Genomic DNA, 22633 nt, shown 5'->3' with positions numbered 1-22633 from the left:
CTGAAGCTCAAATACTGCCAGAGGAAACCCAACAGATTTGGGTTTCTTGGTGGAAGTGGCACACTTTTGATGTTCCAAAATAATGCATATATCTCTCTGCTTCTATTTTCTGAATCCTTGACATCAAGCAAGGCATTAAAATGTACACTGGCAAGGATACAGGCAAGGATATAGGCATCTCAGAATTCTCTCTGTCACAGAATCACAGAATTCTAGAGTGGTTTGGGTTGGAAGGGACCTTTAAGATCATCTAGATCCAACTTCCCTGCTAGAGCCAGGGACCCCTCCCTCTAGAGTTAGAGAGGTTTCTCCCAGCCCCATCCAGCCTGGCCAAGGATTGGACAGCCACAACATCTCTGATCGTATATGGCTCTTGTCAAATGCTTGATACTGTAGGCAGCAAGATCCTGCATGGGAAGGTGGGCCGTCATCTTATTTTCCATTGGAAAGTTATGTTTTTTTGGATGATTTATGCCTGAAACAATGCTAATCTATGTTAATGTGTAACTTAGCTTGGATGTCAGAGCATGTGGGTGGTTATTGACAGTGCAGGTTCACAAAGAATCCCAGTATAGCTGTACATCAGCGGACTATTGCCTTTATCTGGCAGCCCAAGGAAATAGCAATTAGGATCAGATGGGGCCAACCAATGACTTGTCATAGTCCAGCTATATGGTTATGTTGGTTATGCTGTCTTTTTCTTTGCAAACCACATGTTAAAATCACCTTTAGGCTAGCTCCTATGCTACTGTAATTCATGAAATAATTAGCAGCAAGAAATGAAAGCAAATACATCTAATGAAACAACAGCTGGATTAATAGATCCCTGTATTTGGAGCTTTTCTGAGCAGCCAGGAATTACCTGCTAGGGACATGTTCCCATTCATTGCAACACACAGCTGGCAGTTCATGGCACGCAGTGTGCTACATTCCTAAGACTCAATTTCTTCTTTGCTTTCTAACTGGAAAATCAAATCCTGCCCTGGACTCTGACTGCAGCCACTGCAAAGGGTAAACATACCACCGCCTTTCCAGCAGCGTCCCTTTCTAATGAGATCCAGCCCAAACTATTACACTAAGGCTCAGTGATGACAGCGACCTTTATGGCTTTGGCAGGACCACTAGCACTCAAGGTATTTTCTCCTGCAATACCCCTCTTGTAGCAAGAAATAAGAAAGTACAGGAGTGGAGAAACCAGTCATTTCTCAGTTTAAATGCTGTATTTTACAGCAGCCTAGAGGAATGTTTTGATCCTGACGCAACACTTAACTGACCTGAAACAGAAGCAGCTGTTTCTCTACTGTCTGAGTGCCTCAGCCTAGCAAAATGCAGAAGTGTGAAGTGAAGGTCTCTGCTGAGATATGTATAATTACAGATTTTGTGCATGTTAGGCACTCTCTATTTTACACTGTTCAATAGGCCTTGTCTGCAGCATAAAGTGGTATGGAAAATTACTGGCTTAAAAATGCATCTGCTAAGGCAGAGCTTGAGGTCTGCATCACAGGCATGCGTGGTCCCACTCTGCTTCTGAAAGTAAGATCAGAGGTAATTCTCCTCTCCAGAAGAGGGACCACAGAGCTCTGTGATGGGGGAGGCAGAGTCAGGACAGGATCCAGATGTGCTGCAGAGGGGAACTGCTGCAGTGTGGTCTGATGGGCTGTGCACGCTGCTCTGGGTATCGGCCAGGGAGCAAGGGGAGCTGCTTTACTCTCATCTCTTCCTCCCCTTTATAGAAGGTGAGCAGCACCTACAAAGCAGCATCTGGGTGCTCCCCAGGCTGACAGATGCTTGCAGCCAGGCTGTAAATGGAAAATGGGATGGGTATTTGAGGTCTGCTTCACAGTGTCACAGCTTTCTCATTGAGCTGAACCAAAGAAATCAACAACAAAAACAGACCCAGTGGACTGCAGGATTTGTATTGCACTGCTCACCAATCAGAACTGATGACAGGTGAAAACAGATAATAAATCCAATTGGCAAAGCTTGAGGCTGTTAACGCTGGCCCAAACCATTTGAGATTGGCATCCTAAAAGCTTTTCTTCGTACTGATTCCTAATGGCTAATGTACCAGAGGCTCTCCCTCTCCAATCACCTTGGTGTGCATCAGGCTGGCTTTCAATTTCCCTGTGTCCTCTGCACAGGAAAGAGAAAAGAAATCAAACAAGGGCATACGGTCCACTCAGCAGAATATGCAAACAGGGGAGCTTGGAGACGAGTCAGCTGGAGACTGGGCTGCCTCCTGGAACTGGGGTGGAACAGCAAGGAAGAGAGTAGTGAGACGCTGTGATTTATATCATGTATTTGTCACACGGCACTATATGTTAGCATACATACACACACATCCACAGCATATGTGTTGACTCATGGATTCTCTGGCTGCTCAGCAAGCTTCCAGCCATCGCTCTTGGTTGAGACATGGCAGGTTAGTTACTTTTGCCCTTCACGTGATCCTGCATCAAGGAGAAACTAAAGCAATCTTGACTTTTTGCTACTAAATCTCCACGTTCCATTTCCAGGACCCTCTGCTCACAGCTGTTAGAACACTTATGCAGACATTCTTTTTTCTTTTTTCTCCTACTGATGAACTGAGCTCTCAAACTATATTCCAGCTGGGAACGTACAATTAATTGTCACATGAAACTAAAGACTGCTTCCATATGTCTTCTGATGCACGCCATACATACAGGTGTCTTTGCCTCGGATGCACATACCTTCTGTCTGGTGCTAAGAGGGAGAGAAAGCTCAGCCTGACGTCCATCCTGCAAACTCGTGAACACGGTCAGTCAGCGGTGAAGGTAACCGAAGTACTCTGTGCTACTAAATCCCTCACCAGATCTGTGAAACAAAGGAAATAAATGGCTTCTTTATTAAAATAATGAATAATAATGGAATAATAAATATCTGTGATCAAAATCCCCAGTATCACAGCCCCATCTAATGGACTGGCTGAAAGATATTGGAAGAAACTACAGAACAGAGTTTATGTGTTCTCTTGCAATATAAGTTATCGTGATAAACGGGACCCCATGGTATATTAAACTCTTAATTATGGGCACAAGAGGCATTTTCTCTGAAAATTAAAAAGGTTGCAAAATGGCTGCAGCCTCTGGGAGGCAATTCGTAGAAGCAAAATGCAGCTCGGTGTTAGTGACTCCTTTATCTCCTGCCTTCAGTATCCTCTTGGCATGGATTAGCCTGGAGAGGGGAGTCTCCATATTTCTTCGTCGTGTTATCATTATGCCAGTGACTCTGGAAAGCCATAATCCTACAGAGCAGCACAGGCCCAAGGGAAAACACAAGCAAATCACTGAGAGAAGAGAGATATCAGTTAATTCAGGCTTCATTTTCTATTGTTCATCTGAACCTTTTTTTAATTTAGGAAAATATGGCAGGAGATGCGTGGCTTGCAGAGAAATAGCTTGGCCTGTATAGCATCAGTAACACATCTACATAAGCCTGCTTGAAACACTATTGTGCTGGCACCATCATGACCATAAGGCTTGTTACCCAACTTTCAGGTCTCTTGGCTGTACTAGGCTGCACAAAACACAGTTACATGCAGCTGGGTGCTGGAAGGAGGGGTTCCACGAGGAGCCCCAGTGCTTCTGGAGGAAATAAGAGTGGCTTTTTTTAATTGCAGGTCTTATTCTGCCTGGAGAAGAGAAGGCTCTGGAGAGACCTCATTGTGGCCTTTCAGTACTTGAAGGGAATTATAAGCAGAAGGGGGACCTGTTCCAGTGCCTCATCACCCTACACCAGATTTGGTGTACACAAGTCTGATTGCCCAGAGAGCTGCGGGTGCCCCATCCCTGGAGGTGCCCAAGGCCAGTCTGCATGGGGCCCTGGGCAGCCTGAGCTGCTGGGGGGCAACCAGCCCAGAGCAGGGGTTGGGGCTGGATGGGCTTTAAGGTCCCTTCCAATCCAAGTCATTCTGTGATTCTACGATTCTATGCATAGAGTAACTAATGGTTTCTAGACATCTGCAAAGGTATTTTGGATCCCAGAAGTTTTCTGAGATAACGTTGCTAGGAATATTTCATGCCTCTTCCTTAGAGCTGTTCTTTGCTCCTCCTACAGTGTCAGTCAAAAAAGTACATCTTGCTAGATGACTCAAAGTCCTGAGCCCCCAACACGTTCACTAGTGCTCATTAACATGCCCCTGAAAATGGGAAAAATTAAGCAGCAAAAGACCTTTGTAGGTGTTGTCCTCAGGACTGCCCACTTTCATTCTCTTCTGAAGGTTTCCCAGCACTGTGCTCAGCTCATTAAGTAGAGAGCTTGAGATCTATCTATCTTTCCCCTTGTGAGACTGAGTGCTCAGACACAAACAAGGTCTTTTTGTACTGAATCAATAAATCAGCATCTTAAATCGTGAACCAATAAATCAGTATCCTAAAGGATTTCTGAGCTGACTATCTGTCTGTAATATTTACCTGAGGGCCTGATGTAGACTTTGTCCATGCTGGTGCAAGGCCCATGAAGCCTGGCCAGGGAACCAGCTCCATCACATCAGCAACATTTGCTCTCCCTAAGAGATGCTCAGATAAATCATAGAACCATAGAATGTCTTGAGGTGAAAGGGACCCTTAAAGGTCATCTAGTCCAGCTCCTCTGCAATGAACAGGGATACCTATAGGTTGATCAGATACTCAGAGCCCCGTCCAGCCTGACCTTGAGTGTCTCCAGGGATGGGGCATCCACCACCTCTCTGGGCAATCTGTGCCAATGCCTCACCATCCCTATTTAGACAACTTCTTCCTTATATCCAATCTAAATCTTTTCTCTTTTTAGATTGAAACTATTTCCCCTTTTTTTTTCCTATGACAACAGATTCTGCTAAAGCATCTGTTCCCCTTGGGCAGGATTGTTTTGGGGGAAGCATCATCCCAAATAGAGCAAGTGCTGCACATGTTTTTCTACTGGCCACTGCTGCCCACCTCCCCAGAGGCTGGAAGGATGAGGCACAAACGTTCATCTTTTGCAGGTTCAACAATTTGAGAGCCACAAAAGATGACCAGCTGCCAAATTCCCATTTGAACAGTATCAGCTTCTTTTCTGGACCCACAGTATGTCCACGAGGAAACACTTCAGGATTAATTAGGGAAATGTCTGCTTGGGTTAGTGGCTTTGCTAGAGTCTGACTTCTTGGCTATGGATAGGTTCACCCCTGGGTGTGCAGTCACAGCAATGCGGTGTGCAGGTCCAGCTCTGCCCTGACCATGTTTTGTGACACATCCTCCAGAGCCACCACAAAACAGCAGAAGAAAAGACAGGTGGACGAGCCTGTTCCCATAGCTGAGCAGCGCATCCCTCCTAATTGCCAGCACAGGCCCAGCTAATTAGAAGGTCATTAGGGAGGAAGAGGCTGAGGCAATCAGGATTTCTGCGTATCTGGAGCCCAGCTCCTAGCCTTGCTTGCAGCACCGGGCGCATGCCCCGCTCCGAAGGGCTCCGTAGAGAACAGAGGCATCTAGTGGCAGCGCCGGGAACTTCAGTAAACATCGCCATTCTCTGGAAAACATCAGTATTTGCCTTTTCCCACTCTTGGCTCAAGGAGTAAAAATATCTTATTTCATAATACCCGAAGGGGGGAGGGAGGGGGACAAGTCCTTCGTGCTCTTGGTAACAGCGCTTGGCCCAGCTGCGATGCTCTGCTGCACTGCAACCAAATTCTGGTGCTGTTTCATTGCAGGGGAAATGCTATACCTTTCCATGCTGACCCAGGCATCACAGGCAGCTTCTGAAGGCAGCAGCTATCTGCAAAGATTCCCAAACCTGGCTGCTCCCTGCCTGTGGCCCCTCTACACTGACCACACATCGCAGGCGCTGTCGCTGTGTGCCATATCTGCACTGCCCAAGTTGGAAAAGCAGTCCTTATCAACACAGCACTTATCAACTGACTCACATCCCAGGGCTTGCAAACGTGGCCATTGAGTACCTGATTGCCCCTGGAGTGACAGCTCTCAGTCCTGGCTCCTTGGCCCAGTTGCCAGCAGCATCACCAGCTTCATGTGATCTGAAATTCCCTGCCTCCTAATGCACGGATGGAGCTGACATATTGCGAAGGGGCTATCACATAGGTGAGCCCCATGTTTTCCTGTTGAACAGGGGACAGACTGGCCTCCTGGGCCATCAGGCATCTAACAAAAACAAAATTCATCCCTTTATTAAGCAAAAGGAATAAGGGAGAAAGCACAAAGCAAAAAATCTGAGTGCTGAATGCTAATAGCACTGTAGCTGTTATGCAATCCTTTACAGAAAATCAAAGACAAATGATAATACTAGAAAAGTACATTATTATTTTATAGGCTTAGTCCTGAAGCGAGAGGAGAGAGAAAAACATGCACAGCTGCTTTTCTGTTTTGTGGCCACACCAACGTGCCTACAGGATATAAGATTTTGCAAGATCTCTATGTGCTGTCTGACTGCAGGTAAATTCTGAAGCCTGCATTCACCAGACAGCCCATTTCCTCACTCATGTGCAGATGATATCGAAATATTATGTATTTTGGTAAATTCATCAAGTTTGCTCTCAGCTGAGAAAGGTGAGGCAAAGCAGTTACTGCTGTCCAGGTGAATCATAAAATCATTTGAGTTGGAAGGGACCTCTAAAGGCCACTAGTCCAACTGCTCTGCAGTGAACAGGGACATCTACAGCTTGTCCCTCTCCTGCAAGAAGAAGAAGAGGTTGCACAGAGAAGCTGTGGATGCTGTATCTCTGCAGATGCCCAAGGCCAGGTTGGATGGGGCCCTGAGCAGCCTGACCTGGTGGGGGGCAGCCAGCCCATGGCAGGGGGTTGGAACTGGGTGGACTTTAAGGTCCCTTCCAACCCAAGCTATTCCATAATATTCTGTGTTTGAAAACTGGTTATCTCCTGTACTGAGGGGTTTATGCACATCTGAGTTGAATTTGAAGAAGCTGGCTTCCTCCCTCCCTGTAAGAGAAGAAGCTGGAGAAGGTTGGTGCCAGCCAACCTTGCTGGGTGAGATGGGCTGCGCTCTCATAAAAAGCCAGGAAACCTGCTGAGGGGACACCAGGGCCTTGCTGCCAAGTGTGCAAGTGCACCTTGGGCAATGAGAGCAGGTGCTGATTGCATGTGTCTCCATTGGTTGTTCTGACCTCTTGAGCTCAGCCAGGAACCTGACATGTAGGCACAGCAGTGACCTACCACATGTCGCTCACAGCAGTAAACTTCAGGACCATGCTTTTGTCCTGTCCATCAGCCACCAACATGCCCATCGCCATGGTGCAGGGGATTGCTCCGCCATGTGTTAAGCTGCAGGAACCCACTTGCATGCCTGAGCTCAGCGATATGCGGATATTTTAAACATTCTGATCTATTACGTATCCTCCGGCTAAACAAAAAGGTCTTTTTTAGCCACTTTTAATTTCTTTTCCATGCTGCTGAGAGTCATGGTGATGAACGACCCTGCATGAACCCCGTAGGAGCCAGCGGTTCTTTCGCAGGCTGCTTCCAAGGCAATGCAATTCATTGGCACCCAATCTGCTTTCTGCCGCAGGAGCTGCAGGCACTTTGTGCTAGTTCCTCATCGATCACTGCAGGCAACAGACAAAAACACCTCTTCCCACTGGATTCGGTCAGGAGCTGCCATGTACTGTGGTGGGAGGGAGACGGGGCTTGGAGAAGGGCAGCTTGTGCTCCGCTCTGAGGCACCTCCATTTGTTTCATGTTTCCGACCCTCTTGATGATGCAGCCAAGGCTGTGGCAATGTACGATCTATCACAGTCATTGCCACCTCCCTCCTAGGAAGCTGATCCCAATTTGTCAGTGTGACGGGAGAGGCAAAGGCTGCATGAGAACCTGCATGGAACAGCAGCCTGCAGAGACTAAAGGTCTCGCCACACTTAGAAAGAAGAGGTGTTATCTGTAAGAGAAGCCCAAAGAGAGGACTAAGGGAAAGCTCACAGACCTCTGTGTTCCAGCAGCCGCCTCCAGAGCTGGTTGTTTGATTTTTGAACTAATGGAACTGAAAGAGAGGAAAGGGTTCTGGCTTTCAGCAAGGAAAGGATTTTTACAGCCACAAAATGATCAACGCACACCTTGCTGTGCAGCTTTCAGAGAGAAAGTGAGGTTCTGAGGTTCAGCCGATTGCCTGAGATGTTGGAACTTTGCAGAGTTTGAGTGCTTGAAGTGATCTTCCTGACTTCTCCCATGACAGAGACCAAAGGAGCTCTCCTGGTCCCCTCTCAGCAAGATGATGCTTTCAGTTACATTGACAGCTTATTTTGCAGAAAGATACCTTTTGTGCTTGGAATGAGGAGCTGAGTTTGGTCCCTGGCACCTGCATGGGCTGCAGGCGACTCATCAGCTGCCTCTAGATGGGCCTGAATGGTGGAATTCAGGATAGCTCGGGATGGGGCAATAGGTTATTATGTCTGCCTCACTTTCCCTTCTTCTTGTTGGCGATAAGAACCCACAGTTCCACAGATGCTCTATCCCTAGCACACTCAGGCTGCAGACTCCTGTGGATGAAGATGATGCCTTGCTGAGGAGATGTGGAAGGACCTTCTAACTCTGAGCCTTCAGACTTTCCAGGAGTCTTGTCACATCCCCATTCTCATGTGGTAGCTTGCTAACCTGCTCCCTTATATCCTGTACAATAACTGTTGGAGTTCTTCTTGTGACAATGAGTCATTGCCCAATTGTGAACATATCCAGAATTACTAGCATGGGACACATCACTGAAACAGGGTACAGAGAGATGAGTATGAGAAGTCAGAAGATCCTTTTGCTCCAGTCCTCCACACAAAGCTAAATTAGTAGCATAGTTTGCAGCCTTGGTCCAGAAACCTCCAGTGTTGAGCACTGTTGCAGTAGGGTGCTATTCTGCTCAGATAGGTAGGACTGTGATTAAAATTTTGCTCATATTATTACAAACTCCCATCCTTTACATCCTTCTAATTCCCTTCCATGGCTGCAGGGAGTTCAGTCTGCGCTGCCTTTGCTGCATTTCATCAGCCTAGGCATATAAACTACACATTCCTGCAGAGATTGGAACACTTAGGTCTTGTATACATGCCCGTAACTGATGATTACTCTTTTTTTTAACTTGGAAATTTATCAGGAGGATTGAATTATTGTTCACTCCTGGTGGCACTACAATGAGTTATATTCATTTCTGAAGTTCTGATAGCGATCAGAAACATCTCCATCAGTGTTGTAGAGGGATATTTTACAAACAATTAATAACATTTACTGAAGTTCTCTGTGTGAAGTATGATAACTTCATTTTAATGAAGAAGTGAACCCAGCAATCCATCTTGTTCTCTTCAGTGTGCTTTCAGCACAGAACTCACCAGAGCCATGAAGTTAAGAGGCTGTGGTGTTAATTTCTGGATTATTTTCCCTTTTTCATACAGTTGGCATCATTTTACCACCACCTGGGCATATGTTTCAGAACATAAATCTTCCAAAGAAGATGTATCAAGGTTTGTAAGTCATTTGGACTCTAAAACACATACATGGTTACACTACAGCGGATGGGAAATCAAACTGGACTAAGATTGCAAGGTTGTTAGTCATGTAAGATGTCCTAGATTCAGAGAGTCATTCTTGAAATACCTCAAAGACCTTTCCTAGAAAGGACAAATGCTTGCCATGTTCCAAATTGAGTGTACAATACTGTGATTGCCTACAGGAAGGGCAGCCCTGCATCTACTCTGGCTTGTTGCAGGGAGCAGCATTACCAACTGCCATAACAAAGCTTGACCAATGACACCTTGCATAACCAAGCCTGAGTTTTGCAGAGGCATTTGTACACCACTTTGTACACAAGAGCAAAAACAGAAAGAGAATAAACAGTAACAAAGGAGGGAAGATTTAGGCTGGATGTCAGGGGGAAGTTTTTTACTATGAGAGTGGTGAGGTGCTGGAACAGGCTGCCCAGAGAGGCTATGGATGCCCCATCCCTGGAGATGTTCAAGGCCAGGTTGGATGGGGCCCTAGGCAGCCTGGTCTAGTACTAAATGTAGAAGTTGGTGGCCCTGTCTGTAGCGGGGGAGTTGGAGATTCATGATCGTTGAGGTCCCTTCCAACCTGGGCCATTCATAGAATCATAGAATCATAGAATCGCTAAGGTTGGAAAAGACCCACAGGATCATCCAGTCCAACCATTCGCCCTTCACCAGTGGTTCTCACTAAACCATGTCCCTCAACACAGCATCCAAATGCTCTTTGAACACCACCAGGCTCGGTGACTCCATCACCTCTCTGGGCAGCCCATTTCAGTGCCTGACCACCCTTTCAGAGAAGTAGTATTTCCTAATGTCCAGCCTGAATCTTCCCCGGCGCAGCTTGAAGCCATTCCCTCTAGTCCTGGTGATTCTGTGATTCTGAGACAATTCAGTCTGAAAGAGTTTTGCCCAGAGCTAATATTGTAGCTGAGTGATTTAGGACTGTGTGCAGAACTTTTCCAGGGGAAAATAAAAGCAGCCTTATTACTCTGCTGATAAAAACATCTGTTTCTATGTACACAGATTTTAGAAACTCTTCTAGTCCAAAATTAACTTTGGCTTCATGTTATCACTTACAATGCCCAGCTCTGACAGTAGGCAAATCACTGCCCTGCAACAGCAGAGGCTGCTTCTCTAATTTTATTCAAGTGACTAAATGTAAAGGAAATGCAAAGTCATGGCCTGAAACAGCGATGGAGCACCTGGTGGAAGGCAGGGCCAGCCCAGGGGAACTCAGGTGCATGCAATGTACCTGAGTGACTGGAAGGGGTGGAGCCAGGACCCACGCCTACCTAGACCTCATTTAAGGGTTGGTAGTGGTAGTGAGGGTATCTTGCTGGAGATCCCTGTGTACTTGAGGCCTTCTGAAGGTAAGAACTTTCTCTTCCTTTGTTTCTGTATCAACAGCTCCTCCCCTTGGGCTTATCCTCACTTGCTGCAGTACAGGACTCTTCTACCTTGCTTTCATTGCTGTGTTTTCCATCACATTATAGCATTACACTGAAGTAGCAACTTAGAGGCACAATTTCTGAGGATGTATTAAGAATCATAGAGTCCTTTAAGTTAGAAGGGACATACAAAGGTCATCTACTCCAACTCCCCTGCAATGAACAGAGAGAGGCATCTACAGCTAGAATCATACTGGCTGATCCAGGCATCCATTGAAATAATCCCATCAAGAGTGTAGACTATCATACCAGGAAGAGTCCTTAATTTCCATATGGCCCCTGCAGCAGTAGGGAAAGTACTAAATATTCCTCTTTCACTCGAGCTCATTTTCCTCTGATGTTTTTAATATGGAGTCCTGCAAATATCTTGAACTCTGATTTTTACCAGGACAGCTGTTAATTGTAAGGCAAAGATGCCTTCTCTGATGGATATTTCTGTTATTACAATTGAAGTTTTGTCTCTTGAAATTAAGAAACAGTAATTAAAGTATTTAGCGCCATGGGCTGATGGAATTGTTTTGACACTAGTTCTTAAGAAAAAAAACCTGAAGTTCCCCATCTTCTTTCCCAGCACTGTGTTATACAAGGACTGCTGGAAAATAATTGAGAATTGTAAACTATTTCAGGCTACGGTTTATTGCATGATTGGGTTTGGGGGGACTTTTAAGGGTGAAAAAACATCTGGCACCTTTTAAAAACATCCTTGTGAAGAGAATAGAGATGAAAGAACATCAACAAGATGTGGTAATCAGCCGTCATGAAAGTAGAAAATGTGCTGTGGAAGATTTCTGCCTGTCAATATCATGAAATATTCAGTATGCCTAGGAGGAGGGGTAAGGAGTGGACTAATGGGGCAATTGAAAAGGGTCAGATTGAGGATGATCACTACAAAGGACACAATTCTGCTGTACTTTTTCCTTGTAGGGGAGGATATTATTGAAATGCTGTAGCATCTAATTCTTTCCTATGTATTTAGACCCATACAAACAGGTATGCATGTATGTAGGACTAATATTTTTTTGGTGGCTCAGAAGTAGATGAACCAGAACAGAAAGGTGGCTAGGGGCTGGGGCTGCTGGATATGTGTGATGCAGGCTGTGGGAACAAAAATACACTTCTGAGGCACTAGTACAGGCTGCCCAGGGCAGTGGGCACAGCCTCATGATGCCAGAGCTCAGGGGGTGCTGGGACACTGCTCTCTGACATAGGGTTCAGATTTTGTGTGGTCCTGTGTGGAGCCAGGGGTTAGACTTAGTGATCCTTGTGGGCCCCTTCCAACTCAGGATAGGCTTTGATTCTTCCTCTCCAAAAAAAAACCCAGCAGGAATGGGGCTGTTAAACTGTAGCATCCTTGTCTGGGGCCACTGCTGAGTAGAGTAGACACATAGACTAATGTTCTAACATAGCATACATTTAAGCATTCTTGAAGCTGGAGCCCAGTTCAGAAACAGCGAGAAAGAAAAGAGCAAATGGCTTTGAATATGCTGTAGAATCAAAGAAATAAGAGCATGGTCCTGTGTTAGAGACAGCATTGGAGATGGGGCTTGGCAAAATGATAGCTGTGAAATTACCAGGCTCTGGGTCTGTGAGCCTGAAAGGAGGTGACAGCAATGTGTAAAGATACTACTGGGGTGTTAGATAACGTGGCACAAGGAGGAGCTGTCATTTCAGGAGAAGCTGTCTGTTAGGCTGAAAGCTTTGGATGAGGCTTTTTAAAATCATATTTTAGTTCAGAGTTTGTGGATATAATGATGATGGTTTGCACAAAAGTCTGGTCCCTTGCACAATTCAGTGGGGTTTGGCAAGATGTTTGGGTGTGCTCAGCATGTTGGAGCAATGGAGAAGAGCTGGAGCACTAGCCTCTGCTTGTGGGGCATGTGAAAGCCTGAGCAACCCCTAGACCCCACAGCTTGGTTCCTGAAGCAACATGTAGGTTTTTTGTTTGTTTGTTTTTTGTTTTTGTTTTTTTTTTCCAAAAAGAGGCCTAATTCTTGTTTATGAGCTCCCACCTTCAGAATCAGGTCCCACCGAACACTGGAACCTCTGAATACTTTGCTACTTCCTTAAGGAGCATACAAGCACTTCTGCAATAGCCTCTCTCCCTACCACGCAAATGTAGGAGTCCGCTGAGGTCTGAGAGTGCTGGCTTTTATCCTGTCAGAAATCAACATGAGAAGTCATCTTCCAATCTTGAGATCTCTCACAGGAGTCAGATTCTCTCACAGGACTCATCTTCTTGCCTAATATCAAGCAAACCAAATATATCTTCTAAATTATCTGGGGGTGGAAGAATGTTCATTCAGTTTGTTTTTACCGAGTTGCAAGTTTTCTGTTATCAGAAGAGTCAGAAAGAAGTGTTTTGAGTTTTGGGTTAAAGACTTTGACACAATCTCCTACTATCCTCAGCTATTCAGAGACCTAAGTGGACTAAACAATGTGAGTGAACACTGTTGTTAATGTGACCATAATTGAAATAGTGAGCAGTCTTTCACACTTAAAATTAATTTGGAACAGTTATGAATTACTACCTCAATAATAAATTAAGGACCTAACTCTGGGCCCCCAAGAGGGAAAATTCTGGCTTGTATTCTGCCTACATACACTCACATTAATGCATAATGCAGCAAGTTTCTTCCTTTCTCTGCCTGTCCCTTTTTTTTTCTCATACTCATATGCACGCAGCTGAACTCCCACACAAAGTTCTATGGGGAAATTACAGCCTGCTCTTGTCACTCCCTTCTTTGTCACTGAAATATTGCCATAGGTCTGGAAAGCACTCGCTTTACACCAAACTTCTTCCAGCTCAGGAAGATCATTCTATGATAATGTGAATTAGGATTTTTTTGTGTAAATCAATGATTTTTTTTTTTTTTTTTTTCCCTCCCAAAACTGTGTTGCAGCTGTATTAATAATGCTCTGTAGCTTTCATGTTGGCAAATCTTTGGGTACTCGGCATGAAGCACCAAACTCCCTGTTGTCAGGTCACATTATCTCCAGGATTTCTTACAGGCAAATTGTGTCCCGAATGCTCTGCATGATTCACCAAAAAAAGGTCTTTCTCCATGTAAAGCATCATCTTCCATTAAGCAGGAAAAACAAACCACTGCATGCAAATGATGTGAACACGTGGCTTATGAATAAGCAGAACAACTTTAGGAAAATCACCTCAGAGCTTGGCAAACAACAATAACCCAATCAGATCAGTACTCTTGATCTTCCGAGCTCAAAGCAAGTGGTCTTCTCTTGGTGAAAAGGAGGAACAGCTCATGGCTTGTTATCAGTGATGGTAAGATGGACATTGATGCCATGAATGTGAAGATGCACAAGGTGCAAGAAGTGCTCGTCTCAAATCTCAGCAGGGAGAGGGTCTCTGGGCCAGGACAAGGGGCAGCAGGCAAAAGGTAGGAGGCTGATTAGTGATGTGGGAGCTCTGTAGAGATAGCCCTGAATAAAATTTTATCACTGTACAGCAGGGATGGCTAACTTCAGGGACACTGAGGGCCATGGCTATAGTATGTCCAGTGGCGTAGAGCAATGCCTTTAAAAAAAAAAAAAGCCTTGTTCAGTGTTTCATTGGATGCTTCACTATAAATACTGTTACAAACTGGGAGATCTACTCCCCCTTTATATTTGCATTGCAGCAGAAATGAGGAGTTACAGCCTGGTGCCTCCTTCCACCTGCATACCTCCCTGGAGGACTTCATGTGAAGTTTGCTAGCTGCCTGCAGTCTCAACCTTAAGCCTGAAAGAAAATCACCATCTACTACCAACTGAACTTCAGTAAGTGCTTCCATTACACCACGAAAGGAAAGACTTGGTCCTTTCTCCTGTCTACACCAGATGTCATCTGCCATTCTGATAGATGCACACTGTATGGAATGCTATGCTACTGCAGATGAGAGAGCAGCAGTTACGATTCAGGTCCCAGGGAAATCTTGTCCCTTAGACAGGGCTAATAGAATCCCTAAGAGACATCCTATGTGACAGTTTTTGCATGGTTTTTTGATCTCAGAGCTTATTGTGGGTTCTCTCTTCTCCGTCGAACAGATTCTGAATGCTAATGACTCTTTCAGCCCCCAGGCAGTAATTTCTGTCCTCGGCTCTGGACCCACTGAACATCACCTTCCTATGGTTACTCAGCCAGGCTTGGGAGTGGTGCACAAACATTTCTAGGTAAATCATAACAGTGTTTACTTGCAAATCTCAGATGCTTTACCCTTCCAACAACAAGGGACAGTAAGAAATAAGTCATTTTGGACTCAGATAATGATTGACTCCACCATTTCTCTTCGTATGCAAATACAGCATCATTTTCCCCTCTTCTCCTCCAGGACATTTTGGAAGATACCACAAAAACTTTACCAGAAAGCAAAAAGAAAAGTGCAAGAGATCTCACCAACTCTGCCAGCTCCCCACTGGAGGTATTTCCTTGGTCTTGTAGAACAGAAATCGGTCATTTGTGTGTAGATGAAAAATGAGAAGCAGTTACTGGAGTTCAAAGTCATCACAACCAAATTAAATAGAAAATGAAATATTTTAAGAAGCAACCCATAGTAAGTAGATTTGAATTAGCTGCGGACATGGACGGTTTTCTTTCCATCACCTGACCATGTAGAATATCTGCTTGAATTGAATTCTCCCTCTATATCACATGTCTTTTCTTTATTTCCTGTCATAGATGTGTGATTAAACTATCACTTTTGATATCCCCCAAAAATGATGAAAGAAGATTACACCATAAATCATAAATCCTTCTTTCCACTTGTTTGTGAGATTTAGACAGCTTTCAAATTTTCCCCTAGTGATTACAGCAAATTGTAATAGAGATAAAACATAAAGTGTTTATAGGTATTTTTTAGAGGCCATAAGATTTATGAGATCACTTTATAGTGATAATTTTGATGACAAATGCAGTCGTATAGGGTTTTTTTTTTTGGTTGCTTTTATTTTCACTTGCTATGAAGCTGTTAGATTAAAATGGCACTTAAATTTTTAACTTTTCTGATAACAGAAATGAAAAGGTGGCATCCCACTGAGCTGGTTGCATCATTTTACTTGTTTATTTGTTTTTGGAGTAGGCTATCCCCAACCATTACTTCTCCTGTTATGTTACAGCACTGGAGGTCCAGGACCATGCTCCATGGCAGAGAGAGGAGAGCACCAAAGAAGAACCCACAGAAGCCATAATGAAGCTATTAGGTATTGCTGCCAACTTCCCTAGCTGCCAAGGAGCAGAGAAGGTTGTTACCAAACAATGGTGATCATGGTACAGGTGCATAGTGCAGGAGAGATGTCTATGTGCATGCACACATCCCCTGCAGTGATGCAGGGCATGATCTTAATGCTGGGAAGGGTAGCAGGTAGTTCAGCAGCTAGCCAAAGGATATGGAATCATAGAATGTTTTGGGTTGGAAGGGATCTCTAAGATCATCCAGTTCCAACCCTCTGCTATAGGCAGGGACATCTCCCTCTAGAGCAGGTTGCTCACAGCTCCAGCCAGCCTGGAACACTCCCATTCAGCCAACACCAGATGAATAAGTTCAAGTATCATTTATGCATCTCATTTTGCTTGTTATACCTGTGAGTTAATGTCAGATATCTCAAAGTATTTATACAGAGACTTACATTTTAGTAGTAGGGGCGACTCACAGCCCTCAGTCCCAAAATAATGATGAAGTCTGTTGGTCAGTGTTCTGTTTGCAGTGTTTGTTCAGGTTTTCAATTAGATTCACAGGATAAGAAATCCCAGGAGGCTGTAATTTGATAGTGTGATTCAGAGCCATTAATAGATTGTAATAACAGTAATGTAATTGATTATATCACTGCCCTTCCTCTTATGTTTTGTTGCTCTTGCAGCCTGCCCTTGGGTGGACCAGGTGGCCTTTAGACCACACCAGGAGATGCAGAATGAGCACTGGGGCAATGTGCGAAGGTCCTCCAGTGGTGGGATACACAGCCACTCACTGAATGCTGCCATCCACCCAGGAGGAAGTTCTTTAGGTCCCAAATCTGGCTCCTGACTGTCAGCACTGGGACTGGGTGCTTTGAAATGAGACTCAAAGGGAAACAGGGTGTATCTTCATGTCATCAGTTTGTACAGGGAAGCCAATGATTTGTAGTGGGTACCACATGCTGTTGCACTGGAGTTACTCTCTAATTACACAACACTGGCACTTTCCGATACTTGCAGTAATCATTAAATCTATAATCACCACATTTCCTACATGTTTGAGAATCTCTCCCCTGTTAATACAATATAATTAAACCAGCCCCTGTTTTAACAGTATCTCCATTAAAAAAGAACACCGAAGAGACCAGAATAGGTGAAGAGAGGTTAATAATAGGTCATGTGGTTAATCTTCCAGTTACAAGGGCAAACACTAATTACAGGACTGGGAAGGAAAAGGGCAGCCTGATTGCAGTGTGATTATGGTGACCTTGTTAAGAGTGATCCAAGCCATGGTGAGGCCTCAATAAATAAATAAAGATAATACATCCCTTAGCATGTCCCTGTGGATGTCAGATGAATGCTGAGAGTGGGCCATGCTATTCTCCAGCCCCGTCTCAACACAGCGGGATTGCTGGCTTCTCGCTCTGCTCACTGAGAAAAACAAAAGCACCAGCTCCTGATAACAGATATATCATTTTGGCTTCTAATGGGCCCCACAGTACAGTGTGTTACAAATTAAAGTGAACTTCAGCACGCTCATGCATCAGAGGTGGAGTCGAGCACTGCGACGCACCATGCTGCCAATGGTGCTCAGGGAATTCCCAGGCAGCTGAAGAACTGTTACTTACCATTGAGATGGAAAAATGATAAAACCTCAAGCTTCTCCTGCACTTTTTATAACCCCAAGTATAAACCGTGCAGCCCAGGAAAATGTATCCCGCAGATTATAACAGTTTAATTATCTCAGGAGAGAACTTGATGTCTGTGTTGCAAACTGGTCCATGGAGAAATTACTAGACTCCCAAATTTAATTAGGGCAGGACTCAGACAGGGAACACAGCGAGGTTAACACAGATGTCTGCATGTCCCATCATTCTCACATCCTGTAATAAACAGGCATTTGGGGAACTATATAAGTCAGTACTGGAAGCAAACAGTCCTGTATTGCAGACGCGAGGCTGGTGTCTGCTAAACACCCATAAAACTGCTCGGGTCATGGGTATGGAAAGTCTGCTGTTACTGCTGATGATTTTGTATGTTAATTGAGGACAGGGGCGGTTTGAAAAGCAGTGGCTGCAGACACATCAGGGCTATGCAGAACTCCTCAGTCTGGCAGCCTGTCGTGAGCTGGATGAGAGCAATGCCTGGAGCTGTTTAAGCCTTCCCCACTTCTGTTTTTAAGACATCTGCACAAATGCTTTTTTTTTTTTTTTTTTAACCTCGGATTTATTCTTTATTATTAAATCTGCATTTACCGAGATCTTTTTCTTCCCTCCCCCACAAAGAAGGAAAAATGCGATGGTAACTGCCACAAACACAAGGAAGCCATCCCTCTGGGGTCAGCAATACCTACAAAGAAGCTCCTGGTTGTGTTGCACAGAGCCCTGCCATTGGGTGCCCAGCAGATAATGGGGCAGTGCAGCTGTGCAATGCAAGTTTGTGAGCTTGCTGTGCTGGGGCCTGTGGAAACCCCTGGCTGAAGTTCCCAGAAATAGGCAGAGTGTAGGAAGAGCACTTGAACCCCAAAGGCGTGAAGGAAATCTGTGACAGCTGTCTGTGCGTGTATGCAAAAACACAGAAAGCAATTAAACCTTGACATTTTTTTCCTCTAGATTCTACTCATGAGGATTTCCCATTTCATATTAGAATAAATTCCAATTAATTAGCTCCATCCTGCCCAGCCCGAATTCTGCAACATGGGTGCTGATAAAAAGCAATTCCACAGTGATCACAGATACCCCAAATACATCTGCAGGGCAATCCCTCTAACTCCTGTAGTACCTTCTGTAGTGACAGTCACCCACCTTTGAAGTGTCGAATGGAATGATAGAGAAGGCAAAACCAAATGCTTAAAGGTGGTAATTTTCTGTTAGAGACATTTCTTCCTGCTGCCAAGCACCTCAGGATGGAACATCCCAGGGGCAGATCTCATTCTGCCAGAGAAAGGATCAGAGCTTGGGGATTTTCCATGCATGTATTTCCAGCCAGTTCCCCCATCACGATGTGAGCAGCATCTGAGTTTGGTCCCTAAAACCCTAAATATTCTCAGAAGCTAGAGAGGGACTGTGACAGAGCGATGCAGAAGTGCTGGAGCCCCCAGAGTCCCTGTGTTCTTAGTCCCTGGCATGTTGCAGTCCTGCATAACTTCTGAGCTCATTCACCCCTGTAGCACCATGACAATGGAAGTGCCCAGCAGGCTCCCAGGAGCCAGACATCTGCAGAGGACTGCTGTCACCTTGGATGAATTTCACTCTTCCTTCAAAGCTGCAGTTCACATTTTACAATTCTTGACAAAACTCATTTTTCAATGATGGATAAACTCTACTCAAATCTGAGGGCTCAAATACACCATTCTGGACCTCATCAGCTTTGAATTACCTCTGATTTGAGAACTGACGTGATTGTATCTAATAGAACATAACTGTTTACTTCTTGCTATAAATCAAGGATTTTGTCAGGGTTGCTAAGGGATACTATTCATTCTCTTTTTTTTCCATTATTATTTGAAGGCTGAATAGTAAATAGTTCTCCCTGGAAGCAACTTAATCTGTGATTTTGCTTTGTAGAAGATGGCGTTCTTAATTCAGCTCTTACCACTGCTCAGTCACTCTGTTGCTCCTCTGAGTTTAAGCATGACAAAAGGAAGGACAAAGGCTATGAACTAACAGCATTTCACTCTAGCAGGAAAAGAACACACTATTTAAAACGTATTTTGAGAAAAAGATAAATAGAGAATTATTCTGGGTAATAAGAGATGCACTTGATCACTATGCCTTCTGAGCATGACTGCTATTTCTAGTTGCAACATCTTTAATGAAAGCCTCAGATGGTACCACTGGGTTTACCAAAGGATCTGGTGTATTAAAACAATTGTGAGCCTCAGCAAGACTATAAAAGAAATGGTAAGTCTAAGCAAGCTGTGATGTGCTAACTAAACAGCCACAAAACATAAAGTATGATTTTGAAGTTCTTTTGGTAAGCAGAAATACTTATTCCCCTCACTCTACAGAGTAAATAGTGTGATGCTTTCAATCCTTTATCTGCTCACTCCAAGAATGTTGGAAGCCTGACCTCAGACACTTCGCAAGTGGATGCTGTGGCATGATCAAATATTTGGCTTTGGAGGAATGTTGTCGAGCATTTGAATGCCTGCAATATTTTGTCTGATCCAGAAGCCCAAGTAGTTCAGAACAGTCACTACTACTTCCAGAAGGCCTACTTACTGTTGTCATTGCATCCCTCTCTAGTACTGCTTGTGCGTGACAACTAGTGCCTTCCTGAAGTTCACCTTCATCCACCTCATTGTAACCCCAGGCTATGTACCTCCCTCAAAGCTCTACAGACTGGTGTCTGGCTGCTCTTACTGCTTACTTACTTGTCCTTCTGCTAGATATAGAAAAGCCCACATGATCTGTAGGAGGCTCTGAGAGTGAGAAAGAGGAGACACAGAAGATGCAGGGGATTAGGGCTGGAGATGCAAAGTTTGAGTTTGTGATAATTGTAACCATTCAGAAGAAGGATGAAAGATTATCTGATTTACCCATTTTGAGATAGTGGAAGAAAGGGAATCTGGCAAAAGGGGAAAAAATGACTTAAATCACCTGCAATATTGTATCCTTTTTCATTTTTTTATTATTTTCATTACATTGATTTTTTTTTAAATTTCAAAATCATCCACATCGGCTTTTTCCTCCAGAAAGCCCAGACATAAGACACCTAACATGCAAATCCTTTTCCTGAACTAAGGGCAGCATATACACCATCAGGATCAGCTTCCTGTGCAGATAAGTAGGGGGCCTCCGGATCAGCATTGCTTTTCTTGGCCAGCCTTGGCTGAGTCTCTGACATGTCCTCAGGGTGCACTTTTGTCCAGCAGGCACCCTGCAAGCAGAGTTGAGCCTGAGGACCTCCAGTGAAAGGCAGTGAGCAAGGTGAGGACCACCTCAGATGAGTTGATGGTTTGGGTCTTTGTGGAAGCATCCTGACATTACTGAGTTTAAAACTGCTAGGAGTTTGGTGTATTCACTCCATGGCATCTACATATTCAGCATCAGAGAGAGCTGCAATGTGTGCGAGAATGGCTCCTTCTGAGCAGGTGAGTTGGTCTTCTTTCAGATGGCAGCCTAGCTCTGCTGGAGTGGGGAAAAAGGGAGAGGAAGGGTCCCTCATGTTTGTTCTACACAATAGTGACGTTAGTCAGTATTTGCAGAAAGTGCTTTTCACTGATTGAATTTTTATTTATTAGGATGTATACTCTTCGGCAGGCAGCGTACCTCAGAGGGACTTGAATGAATTAATCAACACACGCTCTGTACCACTGATCAAATGCAGGATAGCAACAGATGGCCACATGCTAGCAATTTCCTGGCAGATGGGTCCTATCTACCATCTTTCACTTATCCAATTTAATGCTGAAAACCACAAGCAAACTAATTGAAAAATAGCATTACACACACAAACCCTCTTCTTCTGCTTCCCTTCCAATCGTACTGGTTGAATAATAAGTAGTAGCTGATGTGCTATCAGACCCACACTGCTCACATGGAGACTAATAAAAGCTTAACTTTGATCTGTTTTGACAAATGCAGCTACAACTTTTGAGTATTTAATAATTACATTAGTCAAAGCCAATGATCATGACATGCTGCAATGTGTTATTTAAAGAAAAGGAAACAGGTATTCACGTCACCAGGGTGGTTTCTAATGCAACCAGAGCACAAGGGAATTTTTACCTCCATTCTTCCACTTCTTCTATGGTAAAAGCAATCAAAGAAAGCCACAGTTAAAGGAAACAGCGTCCTGTGGTACCTTCTGAAGAAGTTAAGGCTTTCCATCTGATGAACATGACTCCATAGCTTAGAGTTACTGAGTTCTTGCAAGAGATCAAGCCCTGGTAGATACTATGCAAAGACAGAAGTCTCTGACCAAAAAGCTTTTTGTATGAGCAGGAAACAAGAGACAGTAACTGGAGACAGGCAGACTGCCTGGGAGGAAAGTGAGAAAATGAGGAACAAGGAGACATTATTGGTCAGGATGGCGGCTCATAGTCTCCATGTATCGGCAGACTAACTCATGTCAAACAGACAATTTTGGCAGAAGGCCACCCTAGTTCAGCGATGGAAGGCAGGCAGCAACTGGAAATAGAATAACACTATATAGTAAATGGAGAGAAACAAAGTACAGTAGCTAGCAATCAATATAAATGAGAAGTTAATGAGGTACAGAAAAGTTATATATAAAAGCACTAGACAAAAACCCATCCTTTAAGAACAATACGAAGAACTTTAAAAGAAGAACTGAGCTAGGCTAATTGTCAAGAGGAGGCTGGGAGATGAGTAATAATGGTCCAGCACAGACAAGTGTCCCATAAGAAATGTTGTGGCATTATTAGGGGGAGCAGGAAGACGCACCTGTATCACACATGCTTGGCAAACTTTCTTTCTATTCTAGGCCAAACAGTATCAAATGATTAGAATTAAAATATCAAAATAGGTGCCAGGAAATATTTGCATCACTCAACAAATGTTAAAGGAGTAAATT

General features: G+C 44.3%; 2 long non-coding RNA genes across 2 annotated transcripts in view; one reads left to right on the top strand and one right to left on the bottom strand.

Annotated features, from left to right (window-relative positions):
- The window catches only part of LOC107053566, a 36350-nt gene that overhangs the window by 12716 nt on the left and 1001 nt on the right, over positions 1–22633 (bottom strand). The window contains exon 2 of the long non-coding RNA XR_001466938.4: positions 2712–2835. This is a non-coding gene — a long non-coding RNA (uncharacterized LOC107053566). The remainder of the gene's footprint in view (positions 1–2711; positions 2836–22633) is intronic.
- LOC101751737 lies at positions 10802–20706 on the top strand. The gene is made up of 5 exons (XR_005860196.2): positions 10802–10845; positions 14565–14703; positions 15255–15344; positions 16039–16122; positions 16780–20706. It is a non-coding gene; the product is annotated as an uncharacterized LOC101751737 (long non-coding RNA).

Source organism: Gallus gallus, chromosome 5 (genome assembly GCF_016699485.2).
Source record: "Gallus gallus isolate bGalGal1 chromosome 5, bGalGal1.mat.broiler.GRCg7b, whole genome shotgun sequence".
Taxonomy (NCBI): domain Eukaryota; kingdom Metazoa; phylum Chordata; class Aves; order Galliformes; family Phasianidae; genus Gallus; species Gallus gallus.
Note: the sequence above shows the minus strand (reverse complement) of the source record. Positions and strands in the feature narration are given on the sequence as shown.